This window comes from Dasypus novemcinctus, chromosome 25 (genome assembly GCF_030445035.2).
Source record: "Dasypus novemcinctus isolate mDasNov1 chromosome 25, mDasNov1.1.hap2, whole genome shotgun sequence".
Lineage (NCBI taxonomy): Eukaryota > Metazoa > Chordata > Mammalia > Cingulata > Dasypodidae > Dasypus > Dasypus novemcinctus.
This window is the reverse complement of record NC_080697.1, coordinates 59,932,967-59,960,735: the sequence shown is the minus strand read 5'-3', so window position 1 is coordinate 59,960,735 and position 27,769 is coordinate 59,932,967. Positions and strand designations below refer to the sequence as shown.

Below are 27,769 nucleotides of genomic sequence, written 5' to 3'. Positions count from 1 at the left end.
TTCTTCAAAACTAATAAAAACAGCCATGCCACACTAGACTCTGTGTATGACATATAATGCCAACCTTAAATTTGAGATTGTAGATAAGCAGATATAAAGCACGTTATAATAACCATTCCATTATTTTTAGTTGTTTATTAGTATATAAGTTTTCTGCAGGTTGGTGACTATTTTGCAGGTTCAATACCAACCTAATGATTTCCTCAGTTTGTCTTGTAGTGGATCTTTGCATCACTTAAGTTTCAGTTTATTTCACAAAAAACTATTATTTCCACATTGTGTTCTTGATCAAATGGTCAAAATAGGATGATACAGGCTGTCCTTTGAAATGCTACCATAATTATGTTTTTAAAACGAAGACTACCCCTCACACAGCAATGCTGAATTAGCTGAACCTTCCCACACTGTTCTATGGCACCCTAATTAACGTCCTGTGAGTTAAACAGGCAATGGAGTAAACTAAATTAAACACGTCTTTTAGGCAGAACAGGGACCTCAATGAGTTAATATTTATTGTACAGTTCCAAGGATGACAGTGGTTTCTAGTGTTTTGGTATCATAGACCAATGAAACCACTTAAAAATATCTTGAGAGATCTCAAACGGGATTGTGAACACTTTGAGGGGAGTAGAGAAGATCTAAAAGTTTAAATTCTTTAAATTGAAAAAGAAGTCACCATGCCCCATTTTTCTTTTCCCAAGACCAGCACCCATCCTCTCCCCGTCAGCGGCATGGGTGGCACTCCAGCACCGCAAGACCCCCAGGCGCTGGCACGAGGCCCAGAGCCCAGCTTACCAACAGGGCGCCAGGGCGCTGCTGCCGCCAGCCAGGGCATGCCTCCCCTGTCCCCCACGCATCCCACCCCCGTCCCCCCGCCCCATTCCCACTACCACAAGGACCTACTGGGGACTTTGGAAGGAAAAAGGTTACAAAGCACCCATTTAGGCAATCATATTTATAAGTGTTTTTTTCCTTTAATGCACATGTATTTTGCTTCACAAAAATTTAATTACTAAAAATTCCTTCAAAGTAAAAGGCTACTTTATTTGGACAGAATTTGCTACATACAGATATGCATCTTCAGCAATTGCAATCACAAATAGTTGGTAATTACAGCCAAAAATTGTGAAAAACCTAACTGGAAGAAATATATGCATCCTATTTACAACATTTTTATGTATGGAAAACATACACACATAAGCAGCTTCTAAGAATATTTGTATATTACAAAAAAAGTATAAATAGTATCATGCGTTAAGATTTCACTCAAAAAATAGTGTTAAATAATCAAGCCACTTCAGTTTAAATTTTATTACAGCAAGAGCCAGAAATTATATATATTCTTTTACACAAAACACATTCGCCTGTGTTTCTAAAAATGATGTGTAAGTTTTTTCTTAGAATAACAGCACGTTTTGAGTATGTCAGGATAATTTAGTAAAATTTAAAGGGTTATGGTAGTTTTTGTCGATGTTGAAGATACACTGTGATAGTTAATAAAATTAGGCTTATTTTTTTAAAACAAAAACTACTTTCAAACAACATGACACTCTTCTGCAGGTGTCTGGTTTTTAATAACTTGGGGGTACACACAGCTCTCTTCAGCCCTATCGCTGATTCATTACTTCACCAACCAGCAGACTCGCAGCGCAGCCCTCAACTGGAGCGCTGGGTGCTGAGGGGAGCAGCGGGCGGCACCCCGAGACAGCGTGCAGCAGGGCAGGCGTCCAGTAAGGCTGGTGTGCCTCCACAGCCGAGGTCCAGCTTGACAGAGCTGCGTGTCCAGGGGCTAACCCAGAGCAGCCGGGACCCCGAAGGCTGGGGCTGCCCTCCTCCCCGCAGGAACACGCGGGAAGGCAGGTGGAAACCAAACCGTGGCCTCGGGAAAACCTCCTCAGAGAGGACCCGGGAGGCAAGGCTGCACAATGAAGCTGTAATTCTGTCCTGACCTAAGACAATGGGGCTGAAACTGGGCAACGTTTACAACAGCTGGAAAGGAAGAGCCACAGAATTACCTGGGAAGACAGGTCCAGAGCCTTAGGAGGCTTCTGATCAAGTCTGGAATCCTCTATGTTAGATTTTACCCCCACACGCTAGTCAACAGGAGAGAAGAGCAGCAAGCGCCCGGCGCGGGAAGGGGAGGTGACGGGGAGTGGTGCTACGTGGAAAAGCTCAAAGCACCAGACTCCAGAAGGTAGCCCAAGACACCATCTCCAACAGAAACGAGGTCTAAGTTTCAGCCGAGTGGCAATACTGTCCCCTCCATGAGTGTGGATAATCAAAAGCCCTGTTCTGAAACATTTTGATTGAAATGTTTTAAAGGCTAGAGTATTTTTCTTACATTAAAGGTACATTTATGAGCTTATTTCATCTTCCTACCAGTTTAAATCAATTAAAAACTGCCAAATTATCTCATTTACAAAAAGCAGTGTCATCTAAGACGTCTTCAAAATTTGCTGCGTTGTCTTTCTGATATTCTTTGATCCCTTTACTCAGTTCCAAATTAGTTTCTTCAGATTTCTTGATTTTTCATGGACGATCTTCTCAGTGAAGCTGTATTTTGCAGAAAAATCTCAATTAATGACATAACATACAGGTGGATCTGAGATTCCAAAATGGAGAGAAGAGCCACTCAAACAGATTTCTTTGTCAAAACACATTTCTAATGAGATAAATCAAAGGTATTCATTCTGCGTCAAAGTATGACCTGAAGGCAAAGATTTCTCTAAACTTATAAATGGATTAATAAAATTCAGAAAACAATCATACATTCAGGAAATTTCAAAGGAATAAGGAGGAAATCTGGGAATCTCAATCATTTCTCCCAAAGCTGCTATAAATTTCAGCCACAAAATAACAGAATCCTAAATTTTCATTCACTACTATGATTTGAAGTACACAGTTTATACTATGAATGTTAAATTCTGAGACATGACAAAAAGTCACATCTGAACAGAAAACCTTTAAATAATTAGAAATTTTAGATGATGTATGGGCATTCTGAGAAACAAAACAATATTCAGCCTGTTATGAAATAAAAGCCTGAGCCAGCAAGAGTCACCATTGCCGAGGGCTGTGCTTCACTCGCAAATAAAGGCCCCAGGCGCTGTACTTTTACTATTTGTACTTTTTGCAGGTATTTTTGTCTGATCCAGGACTAAGCTATGTGTGGCTTCAGCTGTATATGCAGACTTTCTTCAAGAGTTGACAATCTATTCAGCAGCAATGAAGAACCACTGAGCGGTAGCAACAACAAAGTCAAAGCAAGGTCAGAAGTAAAATGATGATCTTTCGGATCAGGGTTTCCTGACAAGACACCTGAGGGCCTCGACATTCAGAATTTGCATGAAAATTTTATGGTGTACAGTTTTCTTGGGGAAAGGATCCGTAGCTTTCTTCAACATTTTCCAAAAAGGGGTCTAGATCATCCAAAATACAAAGACTCACTGCTTTCTAGGCTCGTTTTCTCTGAGTGTCCCTACAATAAACATATTTATTGATCAGGTTTCTCAATTCCCACAGTGACGTGCCAGACTGTGACGTGCAGCAACCCAAGAAGGTACAGATATCCCATGAGACGCAGGCTAAAATGCTGTTATAGAACAACTGAGCCAACACATCAAATTTGGATATAAACTTAATTTACTGAGATGTTTCAAGGAAGCAATCAAACGTTACCTGTATTTGTGCTATTAGTTCTCTAGATTGTTCAGTCTATTTCTATATTATTTTCTAAAGTTATACAAAGGTGAGAAAAGGTCATTGTTCAGAATATTTTCTCTAGCAACTAAATTTTAAATTAAGTGCACCTTTCCAAATACCCATTTATAATACATCGGCTATTATGTGATTGGAAATACATTACTAATGTATTTCACTGTTTGGAAATACACTAATATTTCCAAAGATCATATGTCACTATCCTTAAACTATTATGGCATGAGAGTGTGCAGTACCCAAGTCAGCACCAGAATGCACACTGTCCAGGGCATCTCACACAATACCTCAAAATCTCCAATAAATTGCTTCCCCTTCCCCTCGGTGAAATTTAGGTAGCCGTATAAGAGTTTACCTCCAACCCCAACGCCATATTTTGTTCTTAAACTCTTAAATTTTCCCCTCTCTTGGGTCTCTCTCATTTGCACTCACATGATACCCACAGTGTCACATGTACTTAGTTTCCAGAATCTAAGACAGGGTTTAAAATAACTCATTCTAGTAGGGACCAAGCTCTATCTGCCTGTCTAATCCCTTCCTTGTGGATCAAATGCCCAGGCCGGGTCAGGACTGTGGCTCGAACTGGCTAAAAAGAAGCACCTCTACTGCCAAAAGTAGCATGTAAGTAGAGTTTTAAAGAGTCAGTTATAATGGCAAAGCAGCTAACCAGTCAATACAAGTTTAGATTAAAATGTAACTTGATTTTTAAAATTAAAAAACTAAGGTTTTCAATGTCTTCTATTAAATAAATACAAGCTGATTCCTCTTAAAACAAAGCTAAGCATAAAAGGGGGAGAAGGAGGGACAGTCTGTTCCAGCTTCTAGAGGCTTCTAATAGAAATGCTATGAAAACGTTATACACCAATTTCAATAATACACGATACTCCACCAATAAAATCTGCAATAAACTAATACATTAGCATTCTACTGAGCTACCACTCAGTTGCTCTGTTTGTGGGCTGTTGGTTTTTTCCCCCACTCTTTATCCTTTCCCTTTGATTCTTTTTCAAGTTTTTCTGAAGGTAATACAAAAATCAATCTTTCTCCAGTTTGGGTTGAAAAACTAGGGAGGTAGTCATATTTGACCATTAACTGTCTGTCCTAGAATTTTCCTTAAGCACGTTAATCCCAGTAGAAATAGCAAAACGAAAAGACAACCAACAATAATGGAACTGTAATCACTCATAGGATTTCTGGCTCTTGTAGTAAATAAAGATTTTCCATTGATTCTCAAGATCTAGTCTACATTCTGGGACTACATCTCAGTAGCTCACATTTTAAAATAGTGTGTTCATTTACAAAGAATATAGCTAACTTCTCATTTTTTAAGGGCAAAAAACTCCTTCCTGGAGACTGAAGTTTTCTCCTTCTCTTCGTTCACACTGCCTACCTTTTGGCCATTTTATTTCCACTAATTTTTTCACTCAACAATAGGGACAGAGGGAGGAGGTAAAACTGAACAGCTCATTTTCCTCCTCAGTAGCACTTCTGCCCCACATCATAATGTCTAACGTGAAAATTGGCAGCATTTTGCCACAAGTATATTTGGCTATAACTTGGGTAGAACTTGCATATTCTAAAATAGAGCATTGTGAGACCATTTCCAAGTTGTAATTTTGTAATTGCTATCTTAGGATTGTTACTTGATGATTTTTTTTCTCTTCTCTCTTCCCAGTCATTAATTACCTCTAATCTAAGCAACCTACACTGCAAGGTAGATGGAAAAGAAATAAGCTGAACAAACAGATAACGGGGGAATTATATAAATTGCCTGGGAAAATAGGAGGTCTATAAAAAAAACCCAAACCTTCAAAGAGAACTGCCTCTGGAGTGTGACACTGGTTACAGAAAGCTGGAATTTGAAACAATGCATGCCAACTTAAAAGTACAAACTATAATACCTATTTCTCTGTACACTTTTTATTAAATCTACTGATTCACCTAGTAAATCATTATATATATATATATATGAAAACAACAGAATTTCCAGAGTTCCTAAATATTTTCAACATATTCAACTTAGGGATCCAAGATTCTGAACATGCCATCACCAAAAAAAATTGCAAACCTAAAAAACAAAAAGGAAAAAAAATTAAACAATGTCAAAGGAAAAAGACTTTCTTAGAAAAGGTCATTATTTACTTTTCTAATTTTCAGAACATTTTAAAAAGTTATTACTTTTTCTTATATTACAGTTATAAATTCTTAACTCTAATATTAAAGTTTTGCTTAAAAACAAGGCAATTTATATAGAGCAAAATAAATATAAAACTATACTTACACACATTACCTATTTATAAACTATTCACTGGATCAAAAACTCTTCACATTTATACTTTGAGGTTTGAAATTAAAGCATTGGTTCTGTTTTTTTTCTTTGTTTGTTTTTAAGGGTACCATTAAAGTGACATTCATACCCATAAGCAAAACTATAGATTTTATTCATGCGCAAATTATACCTTTAGAAACTACTCTTCTAGCCAATTCATAGTGGTTAAACAAGTTTTTATGCTTTATTAAATTCTTAGCACACAAAATAAGAAAGATGCTCTTCAAAGCTCTTCTAAACTGAAAAAGCACCAATGTGAAAAGGTTTTACTGGGGGAAGGGGAAGAAAAAAGAATTTTGTTTGGCTAAATTAAGAAATAAGAATTTCCCAAATTAAAACAATTAGTAATTGTTTCTCATTAAAACCTTAATAAAAAAATTGAATTATATGAACAATTCTTCTATAGGTTAAAGACCTAAACCAGCCTAATTAAATTTTCCATAGAAAATCAAGAGATCAGAGTTCACAATTCCAGGAAAAGTATAAAACAAAACATCAGGAGATACGGTAAAAACAAAAGAAATAACTTATCATACATCTGCTTTTCTTTAGAACAATAGGCTGGCAAGTTTTAGTATAAATTGAGATCACACTATAAAATCATTGTACTCCCAGTCAATCTAACAGTGCTTGGATTTACATAGCCATCTCATAAATAATTTTTTTAGTGCATGTGAACAATTCTCTCTAACATTACAGAGAGTCACATACATGAGGAAAAAGAACAGATTTTATAAATTTTAAGTCACTCTCAACATCTGAGATTAAGGGGTTGGAAAACTTTATTTGTAAAAAAAGCAAAGTAATGCATAGAACTATAGTCACAACTGAGACTCTAGAAGAAAACAAAAATAAATATGACTGTTTCAATATTAATTCTGTCAGTTTCTTAAGACTTTGCCCCTGTATTACCATCCAGAATGGTAAGCCAATTAAATTTTCTCATTATTTCATCAATTAAAACATGTATAATTTAGGCTAAATATAGGTAAACTGATGACTCTATTTTCCTATTAATGTTGTTACATGTAGTACAGTCAATGGAACAACATAAAAATCACTTCCTTGAAATAATGGTTTAGTATAAAATCTGAACTTGAGTAAAGAATCTTATTGGAATTCTATTCCTGGAGGAGTCTAATAACTACTTTTTAAGCACTACCATATAAACATATTTAACAAGATATGGTCCACCTGAATAAACTTAATAAAGAGAAGTACACACCAAGCCAAGGTTTTACTATAGTGAAAAAGAAAACAAATCAGTTCTATTACCTCAACTATAAAATATATTTTGAACTAAGAAAAACACAGGATTGAAAGCAGAGATAATTAATAAAATTACCATTCTCAATAGGTACTTTATATTTTTAAAAGGGGAAAACCCACACACATAAAACAGCTAAACAGGAACCCTTACTGCCTCGTCTGAAAACTTAAGTCTGGATTTACTCTTGTTTAAGAGCAAACCCTGTTGATTTTCAAAGAAAATACTTCAATCATCAAATACCTAATGGCTCAGGTTTTCATGAACAATAAATATTTCATTGCTAGTTAAGACACCAGAGCTCATTTTTTAAAAACTGTATTTACACAACTTTAAAAGACTGTGGATTTATATGGTTAGTATCTTTGTTAAACATCTGAATCAGTTTAGTTAGGATATGTCAATACGTTGTCTAATTTTTTGTTCACAACATAAGAAGTTTTTTTAATCTAAAAAAGGTAAGAACCGGGGAGGGGGAACAAACACGGAGCACGCGAAGGCCCTTGCTCCTGCTGTGCCATTACCATGCTGTGTGAAGGGGTTTCTGGACGAGGCGCTCGCACACCTTCTAGTCAGAAATCAGATGACCTCAAAACCACCTCATTTCAGTCTTAGGCCTCATGTCGGGCTTAAGGCTAAAAATAAAAATACATGTGAATGAACAAATGATCATGGAATGAAATCTCTATCATGACACCAAACTATAAAACATTAGAAGCCACTTTTATCACAGAAAAATGAAAATGCACACATTTCTACACAGAGCATCACAATACCACTTAGAATTGGGTGGGGGCGGCCCTTCTCATCCTGTTATCTGCAGGGCATGAAAACGAGCATAACTCCAAACTGGTTCTACAAAGCTCAAGTAATATTGCATTCCGATTATGAAACTTTCATTTTTTAACAGAAATAACGGTAACAGTATCACTAATGACATAAATGTTTAAATGCAGTTAAAAAGCAACTTAGCTCTTCTTTTTAGCTATGAATCAAGGAAGAAAGGAAAGTGTAATGTTGAAGCATGAAAATGGTCTTGCTGTAAGAAATATAATTTTTTGTTAAGAACTCTTACTTTGAACAGCAATGTAAGTAGTACATGAAGATTCATCTGTTTCTCTAACCAAAGTAATTCATTCACTCATTCATTCAACAAAGATTGAACTGAAATGCTGAGTAGGACAGGCCAGGCTCTGAGCTCAGCGAGTCCCGCGGCCTGGCTTTCTGCTTCCGCCTCCTTCTTCTCAAGTCTGGGCTGTGATTCAGGGACACGTACAGGAAGGACCGCTGTCTCCAGAAGGAGGACGACAGCGGAGCACTGTGTGACAGCAGGGTGAGACTAGAGACTGTGTAACTAAATCCACCGCAAACCCTGAACTTTCAGGCTGCAAGCCATCACTTGGTTTCTTTGGCATGAAGCTTCTTATGTTTTCAAAATCCTACGAATTAATTCTCCTTCATTTGGAGAGTCCCGGCAGCGTCAACTCCAGGCATAAAATCTCTCCGACTGCTTTAAAAGAAAGGCTACATCAGTTAAGTACTTTCAGAGATGTTTACTATTAAGAGTACTTCATCCAACATTAAGCCATCAATTTAAAACCCCAGAAATTTTGCTGCCAAAGTTACACTTAAAGAACTGGCTTTAACTATAGCATAATGAAGACAGGTCTCTAATGAAATTTTTACACCATTCATATATAGCTATTAAGTGTGATCCACAAATTATTAAGTAAAATCTGTATTAACATTATTGTTTAATGTTTTGCATTTCTTTACTGGTTCTCTGAACACCAAGGAAATTATTTTTTGTGGGAATATGACATTACCAAAAGATCAAAATATGTGCACCTGAATCAATTTAAGCTCTATGTTATTTTTAAAAACAAGAATAGCAAACACATTGTGAGTTAGCTTTTTATCTTGTATAATTTTCAAGGAGTCCAATTAAATGTAATATACAGATAAACATTACAAAGTTATATGGTTTGACTCTGAAGTTTAAAGGTCTCAGAACTATGTTTTAAGTAATAAACTGCAATTTATATTTAACTATTCAGAACAGAGGAGGAAAGAGCTGTTTGGAATCATAACTAGATCTGAGGTTATAATTTGCCATCAAGTGAAAATCTTAAAACCAAAATTCTATCAATAAGCTTTGAGAGAAGCGGACGTGGCTCTACCACATGGAGGGTCCAGGGTTCGACCCCCAGGGCCTCCTGACCCGTGTGGTGAGCTGGCCCATGCACAGCACTGCTGCGTGCAAGGAGTGCTGTGCCACGCATGGGTGTCTGCGCATAGGGGTGCCCCATGCACAGGGAGTGTGCCCCACAAGGAGAGCCGCCCCGTGTGAAAAAAGCACAGCCTGCCCAGGAGGGGCACCACACACACGGAGAGCTCCCCCAGCAAGATGACGCAACAAAAAGAGACGTAGTTTCCATTGCCTCCAGATAATGCAAGCGGATGCAGAACACACAGCAAATGGACACAGAGAGCAGACAACAGTGGGGGAAGAGGAGAGAAATAAAACAAATCTTAAAAAAAAAAAAACATATTAGAGACAACAACGGCAGACTTGAAATGACAGAAAAAAAAAAGTTATGCAGAAAACAGAATAGCTAAAATTGTGAGAGAGAAACAGAGGGGAAAAAACAGAAAAAACTGAGCAGGGGCCCAGGGAGTTGAATGGTAACAAAAAAAAGCTCTGGAAGTTCGTTTTCCAATGTTTGTAAGATGAAGTTCTATATGTCAGCACATTCAAAATGTAATCAAGGAAAACTATATGCTGGCCTTACTTGCAGGCAAATGGTTGATTTTCCTTCCTTTACCACATGTCACGTGTCCATGCTCCTTTCAGTTTATAATGAAGTTCAGAGAAAATGGAACAAATTAGCAAATATGCTTTTACTTTAAACATTCGCTTATCTACAAATCCCGAATCTGTTCTGTATCAACAAAAAGAATTTAACATTTAACCTAGAGCTCTTCTCAATTCATATGTGCTACCATGCTTAGGCAAAAACTTAAAAGTATCTGAGAGGTTTCATTCTCCTCTCCAAAACTCAGATCTTTCCCTTAAGTCATCTTTATTTTCTTCCATGATACATTCACAGTTTCAATCCCCTCTTTTTTCTTCAATCATAGTATGTTCTGGTATACAATCTAAAGTACCATAGTTTTTCCAGAACCAATCCATTCAAAACCCAGAGAATCCAATAAAACACTTTTCTTTGAACTACACAATTTTCTCAACTTCCACTTTGGTCAAGGCCTTTTGATAATAAACTATTGAGATTTTAATACTCAGAAGACATGTTTTAGCTTACTAAGGCAAACAACTTCATACTAACTCATATTGTTAATCATAAAACTCCATTTTAACTTCAGGAATTATGTACTTGAAGTTCCCCACTTAAGAGGATCAGTGATTTCCAGTTAGTTATAAATTTCAGCAAATTATAGAATGGTTTCTATGAAAACCATTATTATTCGGTCCAGTACACCAGATATAAAATGTATTCTCATGAAGACCAATTTCCTTACTCCAGCCTAAGCTTTTTCACAGGAAGGGGTGAGCCCCAGCACACCAGGGTGAAGCTGCTCCCCGGCTAGGGAGCACAGTCACCCCATCTATCCCAGCACTGAGCAGAGGCCAGCCAAGCTCCCTCTGGCAGTAACACCTCTCCTCACCGAGGGAAGAGATAATGAGCACTCTTAATTCACGTGGGAATCCTACAGCTTCACATGGAGGGTCCCAAATCAATGTCCGCTGTTTTATCTGATGCTACTATAAACACAATATATACGCTAGTTGCATTACATTGTGATTATACACTGAGATTGGTCAGAAAATCTCAAATTTAAGGACTCCATAGGAATACAGATTACTCAAAAACATGGTGTCAAAGCAATGGGTAGGGTGCGGAATTCTGCCAGTTCGGGAACCTGCAGGGTGGGAGGTGTCCTGACATCGATCTGGAGAGACTGCAGAACAGGTGCTTGCTCACGGTAGAACCGCGGGTTTCTAACCCTGAACTCAGAGCCCTGGGAAGGTAAGTCCCTTCCCCTAGGGCTGAGGGCGGAGGGCTCCCCGAGAGCTGCCGGTCAGGTGGCAGCGTTCCCAAGCCCCCTGGTCCCCAAACACATGAACCCAAGCCCGTGCGCCCTGAATGCCGTGGCCCACATTCTGCAGACCTACATAGCCCGAGTCCACACTCTCCCGGGGCTCTGGTTCCCGAGCCCAGCACTCGGGGAAACCGGCCTTGCCCTAGCCCTCCGGACGCGGAGTAACTCTGGGAGTGGGAGGGTTTAGGTGGGAGGTGCAGAGGGGCCCAAGGAGTGCAGGTTCAGTTTTCTGGTCCCCCCCTTTTACTGAGTTTGGAGGAGCATACCAGCTGACTTGGGGAGAACCTAGGAAGAGAGAAGAGGAGAATCTGCTGAGAGCGCCTGATTTCCCTAAATGCTCTGGGATAGGAAACTTGGTATGGGAGAGGGTGGAGTCAGAAAATTAACCAGCCCCTCTGTAGACACCTAAGGCAGAGAACAGTAGGACGTGCTTTGCAGGCTTCCAATAGCATATTTGGGCTTCCTGGCAAGGGGTGGGTGCTCTCTCAAGAAATTAAGAGACATTATTTTCTGGGGAGAATTGGTTCACCAGGGACTCATTTCAATTTCCTACAGGAGTCCTCACACAGCCTTCCTGCTGCCCTGGGAGAGAAGGAAGTGAGGAAGGGAGAAAGGGGGAAGGTCAGACTTCTAAGCAGTTTATTCAATTGCAAAGAGGATCCCTTGCCTGAGGCCTTGTCTGGGCTTTTTTGTTGGTTTGTTTTCTTGTTTTTCTTTCCTCTTTATCCCCTACAAGACCTGTTTTTTCTTCTTTGTTTCCTCTATCTTTTTCTTGCTTGTTTTATTATTTTTTTCTTCTTTTTTCTTTTTTTTATATTAGGTGCTGCAGGCAACATTTCTTATTTGCTGTGCTTTCTCGTCCTCAATTTCCTTTTTTCTGGGTGTACTGATTTTGGCTACCAACGCTATCCCCTTTCCTTTACATCATTCTATCATCCATCATTTATTGTTTCTCTGACATTCCACCTCTCTCTGTTTAGCCTCCAATATTTCTGACGTTTTATCTCTAATACCTCTATAGTCTGTTTTCTATCTTTTAATCACTCTTTATCTTACTGTCCTTTCTTCTCTCTTGCCCTTTCTCCTGACCACACTGGCCAGTTAATTCATACTATATTCCTCCCCATATTCAGTTTATATTCTCATTATAGGTACTGCACTTTATTATGGTTATAACTACACATAGCTTACGTGAGTTCAATATCCATCCTCCTAGATCTCACATGGTTCTGCTAACATTCACTATCAATACTACTACTATATTTTATTTTCTTACCCCTTTTGCTTTCTCTGGCCCTGATATTTTCCTTCAAGGGAACTTAATAACAAGTAAATAGAATAAGAAGAACAAAGTGATAAAGAGAAGACTTAACACCCACACAAAAACAATAACTAATTACACCCGAGACAAAGAAGGAATCAACTGAGTAAACCCAACAAGATAAAATGATGACCAGACAACAACAAAACACTACATGCCATACCAATAATCAGGAAAACACGGCCCAATCCAATGAGCAAACTAAAAACCAGGAAGAGAAGTGGAACACCGAGTAATTAAAGGTCTCAAAACATTCATTATGGAATAATTCAATGAAGTGAAGGACAAGATTAAGCATATTAAGAAAACACTTGGGGAGCATATAGAAGAAATGGTAATCACGCACAAAAACATAACGGATATGATGGGGATGAACAGCACAATCCAAGACATCAAAAACACACTCTCAGCAGATTAGAAGAGGCAGAGGAAAGAATTAGTTATGTGGAAGACTGTATATCTGAAATCAAACAGATAGAATTGATCGATAAAAAGATAGAAAAAATCCAGCAGGGACTTAGGGACCGGAATGACAAAGCAAAACACACAAACATACGCATTACAGGTGTCCCAGAACGAGAAGAGAAGGGAAAGGGGACAGAAGGGGTGTTGGAGGAAATAATGGCTGAAAATTTCCCAAACCTATCGAGGGAGATGTATGTCTACGTCCAGGAAGCACAACGCACCCCAAACAGCATAAATTCCAACAGGCCTACCCCAAGACTTAAACTTGTCGAATAATTCAATGCACAAGACAAAGAGAAAATACTAAAAGAGGCAAGAGAAAAGAGAACCATCACATACACGGGAGGATCCGTAAGATTAAGTGCTGATTTCTCATCTGAAACAATGGAGAAGGCAGTGGTAAGACATAGTCAAGGTACTAAAAGAAAAGAATTTCCAACCAAGAATACTCTATCCAGAAAAGCGAGCCTTCAAAAATGATGGAGAGTTCAAAATATTCACAGACAAACAGAAACTAAAAGAGTATGCCAACAAGAAACCTGCCTTTCAGGAAACAGTAAAGGGAGTTCTGCAGGAGGAAGGAAAAAACAGGAGAGACAGAATTGGAGGATAGTGTAAGATGAACTAAAATTAAAAAAAGAGAAAAAAAATCAAACAACATATGACAAACACAAATCCAAAAAAAGTATGGCTAATATAAGTAATTCCTTGAAAGTAATAATGTCAATGGATTAAACTCACCTGTTAAGACACAGACTGGAAGATCAGATAAGGAAATATGACCCATCTTTATGCTGTCTACAAGAAACACATCTGAGACCCAGGGATTCAAAGAGACTGAAAGTAAATGGCTGAAAAACAATCTTACAAGCAAACAATATCCAAAAAAGGGCAGGTGTAGCTATATTAATATCGGACAAAATAGACCTTAAGTGCAAAAGTATTGTGAGGGACAAAGATGGACACTATATATTAGCGAAAGGGATAATCTTTCAAGAAGAAAGAACAATCATAAACATGTATGCCCCTAACAAGGGCACCTCCAAATACGTGAGTCAAACACTGGAGAGACTAAGAAGGAATAGATGCCTCTACAACTATAGTGGGGGACTTTAACACACCTCTATCACCACTGGACAGAACATCTGAAAAGAGAATCAATAAAGAAACAAAGACTTTGAACAATATATTAGAGGATCTGAATCTAACAGACATGTACAAAACATTATTATGTTCAAATACAGCAGGATATACATTCTTCTTAAGTGCCCATGGATCATTCTCCAAGACAGACCACATGCTGGGCCACAAAGAAAATCTCAATGAATCCAGAAAGATTGAAATCATACAAAATAATTCCACAGTGGAATGACGCTGGAAATCTGCAAGGGCCAGAGACCCAGGTTTGGCACCAAGATATGGAAGCTAAAAAACACACTCTTAGAAAAGCAGTGGGTCAAGGAGGAAATCTCAAGAGAAATTAACAACTATCTTGAAACTAATAAAAAAAACACAACGTATCAAAAATTATGGAATATAGCAAAAGCTGTACTGACAGGGAAATTCATAGCCATAAATTCATACAACAAAAAAGAAGAGCTAAAACGGAAGAACTGCACAATTGGAGGAATTAGTAAACAACAAACTAACCACAAAGAAAGAAAGAAAGAAATAACAAAGATCAGAGCAAAACTAAATGAAACAGAAAATAAGCGCTTGAAAAAATAAAACAAAGAGCTGGTTCTTTGAGAAAATCAATAAAACTGACAAATCCTTAGCTAAACTAAGAAAGAAAAAGAGAAGATGCAAATACACAAAATAAGAAATGAGAAAGGGGCTATCACCACTGACCCCACAGAAATAAAGACTATCATAAGAGGATACTTTGAAAAACTGTATTCCAACAAGACGGACAATTTAGAGGAAATAGACAAATTCCTAGAAACACATGAGCCGCCTACATTGATGAAAGAAGAAATCAATGACCTCAACAAACCAATCACAAGTAAAGATATAGAATCAGTCATTAAAAACCTCCCAACTAAGAAGAGTCCAGGCGAGATGATTTCACAGGTGAATTGTACCAAACATTCTGGAAAGAACACCAATCTTGCTTAAACTCTTTCAAAAACTTGAAATAGAACTAACTCATTTTATGATGCCAACATTACCCTAATACCAAAGCCTAACTCATTTTATGATGCCAACATTACCCTAATACCAAAGCCAAACAAAGACACCACAAGAAAAGAAAATTACAGACCTAACCCTCTAATGAATCTAGACGCGAAAATCCTCAACAAAATATTTGCTAATTGTATTCAACAACACATTAAACAAATTATACACCACGACCAAGTGGGTTTCATTTCTGGTATGCAAGGATGGTTCAACATAAGAAAATAAATTAATGTAATACACCCCATAAACAGATTGAAGGGAAAAAAATCACATGATCAAATCTGCAGATGCAGAAAAAGTATTGGACAAAATATAGCACCCTTTCTTGATAAAAACACTGCAAAAGATAGGAATAGAAGGAAGCATTTTGAACATTATAACCTTTATAAAACCCACAGCTAACATCATGTACAATGGTGAAATCCTAAAATCTTTCCCTGTAAGATCAGGAACAAGACAAGGATACCCACTATCACCCCTTCTATTTAACATTGTGTTAGAAGTACTTGTTCGAGCACTGAGGCAAGACCCAGATATAAAAGAGATCCAAATAGGAAAGAAAGTCAAAATTTCACTATTTGCAAATGACATGATCCTATACATAGAAAGCCCTGAGCAGTCTACAACAAAGCTTCCAGAACTTATGAGTTCAGTAAAGTTGCAGGATATAAGATTAATGCACAAAAATCAGTAGCATTCCTGTACACCAATGATGAGCAATCTGAGGAGGAAATCAAAAAACAAATAGCATTTACAATTGTAAACAAAAAATCAAATACCTAGGAATAAATTTAACTAAAGATGTAAAAGATTATACACAGAAAATTACACAACACTGTTCAAAGAAATCAAAGAAGACCTAAATAAGTGGAAGAATATTCCCTGTTCAGGATAGGAACAGTAAATATTATGAAGATGTTTATCCTACAAAAACTGATCTACAGATTCAATGCAGTCCCAATAAAAATCAACATAGCATTTTTCAATGAAGTAGAAAAACTATGAAATTTATTTGGAAAGGAAAAAGACCCTGAATAACCAAAGACATATTGTAAAAGAAAAATGAAACTGGAGGAATCATACTACCAGACTTTAAAACATACTACAAAGCTACAGTAGTGAAAATGGCATGGTATTGGCATAAGGATGGACACACTGACCAGTGGAACCAAATTGAGAGTTCTGACATAGATCCTCAAATATACACTCCTCTGATATTCAACAATGCCACCAAGCCCACTCAATCGGGAAAATGGCCTCTTCAACAAATGGTGCCTAGAGAACTGGATATCCATATGCAAAAGAAGGAAAGAGGATTACCATCTCACACCTTATACAAAAATCAACTCAAGATGGATCAAAGATAAAGTAGATGCAACCCCAGGTATTGGTTCTTCTGAGGGCTGCAGAGACCCACAGGTTCTATGGTCATGGCAGATGGAGTTCAGTGCCATGTCAGTTGGCCCTACTTTGGAGTTTGTGTTTCTGTGTGACGGAGCTGGACTCAGATGTGATCTTTGTCCACAAATCTCTCCTGTTACTTTTACCAGAACTGTAGTTGGTGCTGGGGTTTAATGTATACCCAGGGGACCTGAATCTCTGGACTGACCATGTGATAGCCAGGCCCTGAGCCTCAACAGACTTGCAACTCCTACACTCTGGTTTATTGGATTTACCCACTCAGCTAACATGGAGGTGAAGAAGGTCAACCACCACACCAGGGAGCCAAGAGTGCCTACAACTGAAAGCAGGAGAATTGCATACAGCATCCACGTGGAATCTAAGCCCCCTCTTGATATAGATGTGGAGTGGACACAACCATTCTAAGGTCCACAGGTTGGAGAATAGAGTATGGATTAGAGTGGACTTACTGATATTCTATTCATGAACTATTGTGATTAGTAATCGAATAAAATGTGGCATTGGTGTGGAGAAAGTAGCCATGGTGGCTGCTGGGGGTAGGGAGTGGGAGGAAGAGATGTGATGTGGGGGCGTTTTCGGGACTTGGAGTTGTCCTGGGTGGTGCTGCAGGTTCAGTTACCGGACACTGTTTGCCCTCCCATGGCCCACTGGGTGGACTGTGGGAGAGTGTGGGCTATGATGTGGACCACTGACCATGAGGTGCAGCAGTGCTCAGAGATGTATTCACCAAATGCAATGAATGTTTCATGGTGATGGAGGAGACTGTTGTTATGGGGAGAGAAGTGAGGGGACAGGGGTGGGGGGTATATGGGGACCTCATATTTTTTTAATGTAACATTAAAAAAATAAAGACAAAAAAAACAAGATGGATCAAAAACCTACATGTAAGAGCCAAGACCATAAAGATCTTGAAAAACAATGTAGAGAAGCATCTACAGGACCTTGTAATAGGAAATGGCTTCATGAACTTCACACCCAAAGCACAAGCAGCAAAAGAACAAATAGATAAATGGGAACTTCCTTAAAATTAAAGCCTTTTGTACCTAAAAGGAGTTGGTCAAGAAAGTGAAGAGCCTACACAATGGAGAAAGCATTTGGTAACCATATATCTGATAGGAGACTTATATCCTGCAATATAAAGAACTGCTATGTCTCGAAAATAAAAAGACAAACTACCCATTTAAAAAATGGGAAAAAGATTTGAACAGACTCTTCTCCAAAGACGAATACAAATGACTAAAAAGCACATGAAAAAGTGCTCAAAATCACTTACTGTTAGGGAAATGCAAATCAAAACCACAATGAGATACCATCTTACTCCCATACGACTGGCAGCTATCAAAAAAACACCAGAAGACTACGAGAGCTGAAGAGGATATAGAGGAATGGGAACACTCATCCACTGCTGGTGGGAATGCAGGATCCAGCCATTCTGGAGGACAGTTTGGCGGTTTCTCAAAAAGTTAGCTATAGATTTGCCATATGACCCAGCAATTACACTGCTGGGTATATACCCAGAAGAACTGAAGAAAAGGACACAAACTGATACATGCACACCAATGTTCATAGCAGCATTATTCCCTATTGCCAGAAGTTGGAATCAACCCAAATGCCCATCAACAGATAAATGGATACATAAAATGTGGATTATACATACAATGGAATACTGCTCAGCTATAAGGAATACAGTACAAGCACATGTGATAACATGGATGATTCTTGAGGACCTTATGTTCAGTGAAGCAAGCCAGACATTGAAGGACAAATACTACATGACCTCTCAGAGGTGTCTCAGAGAGCCAGAGACTGGAAGATAGGCTTAAAGGAATTGGGGCGGGGGGGGAGCGGAAAGGTGCTAGCTGATGCCCACATGGGTGAAGTCTATGGTAAGTGTGAGGTAAGTATTTGTACAGGAAAGGGATAAGATGGGGGCATAGGGACACATTTGGGTGGGGCTTTGTGGGCCTGAGGGGGGCTAGGGTTGGGAGAATGGGTCAGATGGCTCAAGGAATTGGGGGAGGGCTGGGGAGAACAGTTGAATATGGGAGAATGTCACGTATATGTTTGAAGCTGTAATGTTGAGAAAACTCTTTAGAAAATATAATAAGGAAGGATTTCGTGTTTAAGGCGCTGGGAGGGTGGGCATCTGGTACAGGGGCAGGCTTCTAGGGAGTGTGTGAGTGCTCATTTTGTCATAGTGTGTTGTATCATTGGGTGGACACCCATACAATGAGTGTGAAGGTGTACCCACATCCTGGGGAGACCTGATGTTCCCAAATAGAATTGTGTCTATCGAGAGAATCAGTGACTTCCAATTAGTTAGGGCAGTCTAGTATATCAAGCCCTCAGCGTCGTTATATTATCTGTAAATCTGGTCCCTCAAGTAGTAAAGATTGTCACTGTGGACCCTGAGGGGAGCAGGGCAACTGGGGGCAATGGAAGTACTCCACAAGATCATGCAATGATGAATATAGGACATGTTAACTTACACCAAAAGTGTATGAAAGTCTATAACCTAAAATGTAAACCATAATGTAAAACATAAGGAAACTAAAAATGTAGCAATTTGACAGTCTAAAATATAAACCATAATGTAAACCAAAATGGAACCATGTTTGATAGCTAAGTTTCAAAATCTGTACATCAGCTGCAGCAAATATAACCTGAACATGTAAAAAGATCATTGCTGGGGAAAGGGGAAAAGGGTCTGATGTTGGATATATGGTAGTCCCCTATATGGTGTATGTGAATTACTGTGATCTATAACTTTTTTGAAGACAAAATTTAAAATTTAGGAAAAAAAAAAGATGTAGGCCCTGAGGAAGAAATAAAAGAAAGTGCCTTGCCATAGTACATACAGGGCAACACCTATTACAATGATGAAAGGCAAAATGTTTCAAAAAAAGCTTTATAATATTTTTCATTTTATTAATGCACCAATTTATTTTTACTTTATTTTAGTATTTCTAAATTATTATGTATTCTATTTCTAAACTTTAAACCCATCACTATATTTCAATTTCCTATTAATTGCATTTGCAATATATTAGGCTTCATTGTTGAAGAAGTTTTGGACCACAGAGAGGTACAACTATGGCAGGGGAGGAACATTAGTGTGAGTGTTATTGATGGGGGGCACATGATTGAGGGGAGTTCTCCAGGGCATGTATATAGGGGACTTAAAAATGTTCTGACATATATTGGGTATTTTTATAGTAGTTATAGTTACAAACATCAGCTGAGGGAGTGCTGAGTTCCTACCCAGTAGAGCTCTGTCACATTCCCCAGTGAAACAACAATAATTCTCCAAGTGCAATGGCAAAGACCAACAAGGAAGGATGGTCTAATAGTGAGCCCTTGATAATGATGACAATGCTTATGAGCCTGTGTGCCTGAAATATAAACTAGGTCTAGAGCGGCAGGGTGCCTAAAAGTTACCTCCTGAGGGCCTCCATGTTGCTCATATCTGGCCACTCTCTAAGCCAGACTCAGCATGTAAATGCATTATCCTTCTCCCCACCATGGGGCATGACTCCTGGGGATGAGCCTCCTTGGCGCCGAGGGATTACTACCAATCACTAACTGGTGATGCAACTAGAAAGAGACCTTAAATAAAAGGGTCAACTCAGACCAGCAGAATATCTCAGCCTACATGCTGGATCGAGTGTTAAAAACTGCTTTTTGACCTTGAATAAAAGGGGGAAGTGGCAAAGACAAATTAGTTTATATGGCTAAGAGTCCTTCAAAAAAGTTGGGCGGTCATTAGAGGGGCCACACTTATGCACACCTCAGCAGGACCCCAGAGAGAAACCAAATAGATACAACCCTGGGTGCTGGTTCTTCTGAAGGCTATGGAGATCCACAGGGTATACAGTCATGGCAAATGGATTTGGAGTTCTGTGCCATGTCAGAGGGCCATACTTTGGAATCTGTGCTCTTGAGTGTGATGAAGTGCTCAGATGTGACCTTCTTACACATGCCTCTTCTGTTACTTTTACTGAACCTGTGGTTGGTGCTAGGGATGGTGCATACTCAGAGGACTTGAATCTCTGGACTGCCCATGTGCCAGCTGGGCCCTGAGCCTCAGCAGAATGGCGACGCCTACTCTCCGGTTCATTGGACTTACCCAGGTCAGCTAACAGGGAGGTGAAGATGGTCAAGCACCACACCAGGAGTGCCAACAACTGCAAGGAGAGGAATGGCATCCAACATCCATGTGGAATCTAAGCCCCATCTTGATCCAGAGGTGGAGTGGACATCACCATCCCAGGGTTCACAGAATGGAGGAATAAAATATGGATCAGAGTGGACTTACTGATATTCTACTATAAAACTATAGTGACTAGTAATTGAAGAAATTGTAGCACTGAGGTGGAGAACGTGGCCACAATAGCTGCTGAGGGTAGGGAGAGGGAGGAAAAGATGTTGAGATGGGGACATTTGGAGACTTTGAGTTGTCCTAAATGATATTGCTGGGTCGGATGTTGGACTTTATATATCCTGACATAACCCACTGAATGTACTGGGGGAAGGGTGTGAATTACAAGGTAAACTATTATCTATGTGGTGCAACAGTGCTCCAAAATGTGTTCACCGAGTGCGATGAGTGTGCCACAATGAGAGAGGCTGCTGGTGTGGGAGGTGTGGGGTGCGGGTGGGGGCAAGGGGTATACAGGAACATCTCATATTTTTTAATGAAACTTTTTCTGTATGATGTATATATCTTTAAAAAAATACAATTTACAACAATGATGGTGTGGGGGTGGGGAGGGGTATATGGAACCTCTTATGTTTTTTATTTTTTTAATGTTTTTTAATGTAATGTTCTGTGATCTATTGACTTTAATTTTAAAAGTATTAAAAAAAAAAAAGACAACGGGTAGCCATTTGGAAAACTTAAGGTTGGATCTCTACTTTTTTCCTTAAACCAAAATATTCCAGATATATCATATTTAAGGTTAAAATATGAAACCATAAAAATATTTGAAGAAAACATGAGTGATTTTTTGGTAATGTATTCTGAAGTTTAGGAAAGCTTGCAATCATAACATAAAGCCTAGAAGCCAAAAAAAGATGCAATCCTTTAAAAATAAATGGCAACAAAACAAAAACCAACTATAAACAAACAATAAAAATAAACTGAGGAAATTATTTGTAGCAAATTTTAATGTGTTTGGTGATGTGGGAGGAGTGGGGGTATATGGGATCCTCTTATTTTTTTAATTTAACATTTTGTATGATCTGTGTATCTTTAAATTTTTTTTTAATCTATAAAAAAAATACTAGCGTGCATTACCAATTCTTTTGAGGCAGTCATCTGTAGTCTACGTCCACCAAATAAACAAACTTTTGCTGGCAAAAAAAATTTTTTTAAAAATATGTACAGAGTTCTGACAAATTGCTAGGAAAAAGACAACTGACCCAATGAAAAATGGGCAATTAAAAAGACAATTCGTCAATAAACAAAAATGACCAATGAATGTATCTTATAACCATATGAAAATATCTTCAAACTCACTCAAAACTAACGAAATTCAAATCAAAACGAGATGCCAACAGATTGACAACGACTACTGGGGGGGGAGCGGGCACACATAAATACGAGTGGGAGAGCACCAACTTGAGCCAACTGTTTGAAGAACAACGGTAATGTATTTTTAAAATTCAAAACTCCACACGCTTTTGACTTTGACTTCAAGCAAAGGCTAATTATAACAGCAATATTACGACATCACTATTTCTTTTTTTAAAAAACAACCCCTAAGGAGTACGAGAGAGGAGTAAAGCCACACAAAGCTGAGAAAACACATGAAAAAGGAGGAACGCACTTTCTACTCACCACTTCACACTTCCACAAGATAAATTTTGTACCATGAATACTGATTACTTCTTCACGTTTTTTTTAAATTAGAGAAGCTGTAGGTTTACAGAAAAACCATGCACGGAATACAGAGTTCCCATACACCACCCTATTAGTAACACCTGGCATTAGTGTGGCGCATTTGTTACAAATCATCCAAGAACCGTGGATAACTGCCACTGACCGCAGTCCATCATTTGCAGGAGGCTCGCTGTTTGTGCCGCACAGTCCTGTTGGTTTTTAATTCTTATTCTAGTAACATACATACAACCCCCAGGTCCCCCTTCAGCCACAATCAAGCTATGGGTCAGTGCTGTACACCAGGCTCAGTGTTGTGCGACCATCACCACCGCCCACCACCCATCACCAGAACTTATGGCACCCCAGACAGGAACTGCGCAACGTAGGTGTCAGCTCCGCATCCTGGCCCTGGTGACCTAAACTCCAGGCTCAGGCTCTACGAATTTGCTTCTTCTATGAAACTGTTTCCGGTCAGTGAGATCACAGTGTCTGTCCTTTGGTGTCTGCCTCCTTCCATCCAACACCTTCAGTTCCTTCATGGTTCATCCTGTTGTCACACGTATCAAGAACGCCATTTCTTTTTACAGCCGGGGAATCCTCCACTGTGTGTGCGTACACATGCCACATTTCATTTATTCATTCATCGGATGATGGACACTTGAGTTGCTTCCACCTTCCAGCAACCGTGAATAATGTCACTATGAACACTGGTGTGCAAATAGCTATTCGAGCCCCTGTTTTCAGTTCTTCTGGGTATATACCCAGAAGTGAGACTGAAGGGTCATACAGTAATTCTATACTTAATTTTCTGAGGAACCTCCAGTCTTCCATAGAGGCTATGCCATTTTACCATTTTATAATTAAATTTTTTGTCAAGGACACATTGCTATTTCAGCACAGCAAAATTCTAAGGATTATGTCTCTCAAAATGGAAAGGAAGTGATTTATAGACTCGAGTCAAGTCTTGTGAGCCACTTTGTGATTTTAAGGATTAATCTGTGGCCAGAAGCACATAGGTGCATCGATACCACACTTGGTGGTAGCTATCAAAATGTCATGTGTAATGTGCTTTTCAGGCTTTGCTTTGTTTTTTTTTCCTAAAATCCTTCAATCTGCATACCACACTGTGGCATGCAAGGGACACTTTCACCACTGGCTCCAGGACACTAGAGGGCTGTTACAGGACACCAAGTTCACCTTTAAGGACTGAAACTGACCTCCAGTAACACACAGTGTCCCCCAGTTAGTTAGCTATAAGCAGTTCTGCACTTTCTCCTGCCTACGAGAAATCACCAATCCAGTAACACTGCACTGTTGCTACAGACCTTCTCAGGGATCTTAAGACTCTAAATTCAGCTCCTTCAAAGCTACGATCTTGCCATTTTATGTGACATCCACTGTTATAGACAGAATACATGAAACTGGTCAAGTTCCTTGATAAAAACATCATTGAAGAAAATAAAGCTCCTGGTTAAAAAGGGCAAAACGCATTACAAATTATTATTGGTCCGTTTTTTTGGATTGTTTTTGTTTTAGGAGGTAATGGCGAATGAACCCAGGCCCTCATAAACAGGAGAAGCAGGTGCTCAACCACTTGAGCCACATCTGCTCCCTCTCCATTTTTATCATTCTCATAACTCTACAGCGCTCACATTTGCCCCAAATCAGTACCAGCCAGAGACAGAACTCCCCTTCAGTTATCCAGCAGGGCCAGTTGCGCGGGACACCAGAAGGCATAATTACCCTGGCCTGACCAGGTCTTGTCACCCACTCATCAATCCCTGCCCACCCCCAAAAGTAAAATGCTACCCTAACAATTACAAGGCATCGTTTCTGATTATCAGCGACAAGTGCGCAACCACCGGCAGGTACAAGGTTGTGAAAGATTTCCATCAACATTTTCCTTTAAATTAAGCACTATAATCGAAAGCTTGGAGGCCTTCCCAGCAGAATTCATCATAATCTAATTGTACTTGACCCCTCATTTCTACTGGGAAGAGCTGATTCTGTTGTTTCCAAACCCTTCTCGCATTTTATTGCCTCCTTTTCTCCTACCTAAGGGCAAAAGGGGCCTCGTTTTCTTTCCAAGGCTGACGACTTCTCTGTTCTCAGAGCTCCCCGAAAGCTTCTTCACTTAGGTATTTATTCCCTCATTCATTTTCATCTTTCGTCTCCTTGAATGGCTCCTCTTCTGCCTACAATCATAACCTTGACCCTGAGACCAGTCCACAGTACATTTAAGTAAACACATCAATGACTTCGGCTAATATCCTTACCCTCCTGTCTTTACCAAGAAGTAAACCAGAAACTTGCAAGTTTCTCAAGAGTTGTCTATGTTTGGTTCATTTGCTCAAAGAACAGTTAGTGAAAACTAAGTGCCAGTGTGCAGGGATGGATACAAGCTGGTAAGGTCCCTTGGCTGGTGGAGCGTACGGTTACACAATTAATCAGACAAGTCTGTGGCTGCACCACCTTCAGTGCTGACGGGCATGAGCCTCGGGCTGAGCTGGACTGTAAACGGGCCCTGCCCTGCACTGCTCTGCCAGCCTGCACCGCCTCACTGCAGCCAGCCGACTCGCAGCGCAGCCGCACTGGCGGGCTCCTGGCTTGGCAGTTAAGAGAAGACACGCAGAGGAGATCACACTGTGACAGTCCTCAGGAGGAAAGCACGTGCTGGACTGAAGAATCAGAAAAAGAGCGCGGTGTGGCCAGAGTATACTCAAGAAGACAAAACAGGAAGCGCCAGATCCACCCAAGTCTTGTAGGACACCGTGAGATTTCAGACTTTATCCTAAGTACAACAGTGACCGCGTCTCTTACTATGAGAGCTCTTTGCAAAGTGGATCTCTTCTTAAAGGACAGCCATACATGTCTTCTCAGTTCTCATCATCTGACTTTTTGGTTTCTGAGGTAACTTATATCTCTCACTTTAAAGCCTGAGCTGTTATTCATTTCCATATCTTATAATATTCTCAATATTTTAGTTGAATATTTTGTGTACAGGGGGTGCTCAAATTTTGCACACTGAACAAATCAGTGTTGGAATAAACCAGACTGGCTCAGAATTAATTAAAACAGCACAAGAACACAATCATATTTAATGAGATTCCTTATTTTGAAGTACATTGGAAATTGCCTTAACTTAACTTAGGGATTTGGCTTACTTTTTCACGTAGTGATCAAATATCTAAGAACTCAAAGAAGACTACACACACTCAGACTACGTTGCTGTCCTTTGTATTTACTATGGTAGCGAGATGGAAAATACGTGGAAGTTGCACAGCTCTCCCTGACTACAATTGTAAAAATTAGACAATTCAGATAAGTATCCATTTAAATAAAAAGTGTGGTCACCACACTTATGGATTCTAACAGGAAATTACTATACTTATGCACTATTAAGTGAAAATAAGCACCAACTATTTCACCTTATTTTGGTAGAAATTCGTAAGGAAAGATGTCACATTTGCTAGGCTCAACTTCTAAGGACTCTGCTCACTTTCCATTAGAACTATTGGTACAGATTTAGAAAGAAAGGCAAGATTTGTTTCTTTTGAAGAGCAGTAAAACTCTAACATGAGCTACAGACATGCCAGTCTCCGGAGACATTCTGGTTCATGTTCACAGTGTAATTCAAGTTCTCTTTACCAATGAAACTTGAACACACTTAGCATTCTCCATACAAAGCAAATAAAAGTGTACTTTCATGGTTCTTACATTAAATCCCTCATTATCTGTTACAACCAAGAGTAAGAACACTATAAAATTTAAATGTTATTGATCAAAAAAATTTTTTCTCTGTTTTAAAACATCTTAAAAGATGAGATTTTTGAAGTATAATGAGCATACACCTCAGGGTATTTTGCTTTCTTATGTCTAGTTTTCCTAGTAATAGAACTGGATGTTTTAGAAACCTTTGATATATCAGTCCTGCTGATAAAAGGATATTTTTGTTGTCCAAAAGGCAGGATCAGATGAATAAGTCAATTATAACTGGGTAGCATACTGATCAAGATTTTTTTTAAAGAAGTGCCTGTCTGTAGTATAAAATAAAATTAAGCTGCTTAATATGGAAAAGCTCATGATAAATGGTTGCTCCATGAAGTGCATGCCATGGCATTTTTAATATTAACTTTACTGTGTTGGATAAGTGTGTTGTTTTACATGAATCCCAACACAGGTAACAACTACAAGCCTGTTTTGGGTCATCTGAAGAAATTCTATAGTAATTAAGAATACTAATGCACAGTAAAGCATTTTAGTAATTTCCAAGACACACATAGTTATTGTGTGTGTCTAGGAGCGGCTGTGGCTCAGTCGGCAGGGCTCCCGTCCTGGGGCCTCCCTGTGAAGGCAGGCTTGCCCACACGCTGCGGAGACCCGCCCGCCCACAACTCAGCAAGGTGACGCAACAAAAAGGGAGACAAGCAAAAAACGCAGAAGAGTGCACCGGCGGGCACAGAGAGCAGACAGCACGGCAAAAAGCCACGGGGGGGGGGGGGGGGCTGTTAAAAAAACAACAATAAAAACAAACAAACAACCTTCTTTCACTGGAAGTGTCCGTTCATTTTGGGAAGATTATAGTGGCCACTATAAACCCATAATTGACAAATTTAGTCTTCAAACTGAATGATTCTAATTTTTAAGACACCTGGCACTTGGAAACAATTTCTAGTTTACAAGGTGCTTTCATATGCATTAGAGTACATAATTCTTCAAGAAGAATTGACTAGCTAGGAGTCCTGATTTGTTGGGAAGTACTCAAGATCCTCAATTACCTACCATCATTTTTTCCATACTTCTGAATAAATGTTTTCTTCTAATCATCCCAATACACCACGTTCACTTTTATCTTTTTTGTTCCATATTGATGAGCTCCCATGAAATGAGCTTGCTTTTCTGCCTCTCCTTCCAAACAGCAGACCAGTCTCACCAACTAAAGGCCACAATATTCTCCACTACGGAACCACCATTGCTTTCAGTTTATCCACAGGGTGTACCTGAAATTTTCCCATTGGAAATTTTTGTACTATACCATTTCAACTAAATTCTCACAAAAATAAG

General features: G+C 39.1%; 1 protein-coding gene and 1 long non-coding RNA gene across 2 annotated transcripts in view; both read right to left on the bottom strand.

Annotated features, from left to right (window-relative positions):
* Positions 1-27,769, bottom strand: part of XKR6 (XK related 6) — a 307,438-nt gene that overhangs the window by 217,117 nt on the left and 62,552 nt on the right. The window lies entirely within an intron of this gene.
* On the bottom strand, positions 955-16,345 carry LOC101426883 (uncharacterized). The gene is made up of 2 exons (XR_009183506.2): positions 7,838-16,345; positions 955-5,785 (listed from the first exon to the last, which is right to left on the bottom strand). It is a non-coding gene; the product is annotated as an uncharacterized lncRNA (long non-coding RNA).